Raw genomic sequence first — 239 nt, 5'->3', positions numbered from 1 at the left:
CTGTCCTAACGACGTCGTTCCTGCAAACAATAAATAAATATATTTTTTCAATTACACGACCGAATTTCGACAAAAAGGAGGGATGCAACACGAGGACTTCCCAGGGGGTCACCCATCCTAGTACTACTCTCGCCCAAGCACGCTTAACTTCGGAGTTCTGATGGGATCCGGTGCGTTAGTGCTGGTGTGATCGCATCCATCATTCGTAGCAATCTAAATTCTATTAAACACCTCCTTCC

At 45.6% G+C, this 239-nt stretch overlaps 1 non-coding gene across 1 annotated transcript; it reads right to left on the bottom strand.

Annotated features, from left to right (window-relative positions):
- Window positions 1-79: 79 nt before the first annotated feature.
- On the bottom strand, window positions 80-198 carry LOC125852889 (5S ribosomal RNA). The gene has a single exon (XR_007445081.1). It is a non-coding gene; the product is annotated as a 5S ribosomal RNA (ribosomal RNA).
- Window positions 199-239: the final 41 nt, after the last annotated feature.

Source organism: Solanum stenotomum, unplaced genomic scaffold (assembly GCF_019186545.1).
Source record: "Solanum stenotomum isolate F172 unplaced genomic scaffold, ASM1918654v1 scaffold6591, whole genome shotgun sequence".
In the NCBI taxonomy this organism is placed as follows: Eukaryota; Viridiplantae; Streptophyta; class Magnoliopsida; order Solanales; family Solanaceae; genus Solanum; species Solanum stenotomum.
This window is presented reverse-complemented; position numbering and strand designations above follow the sequence as displayed.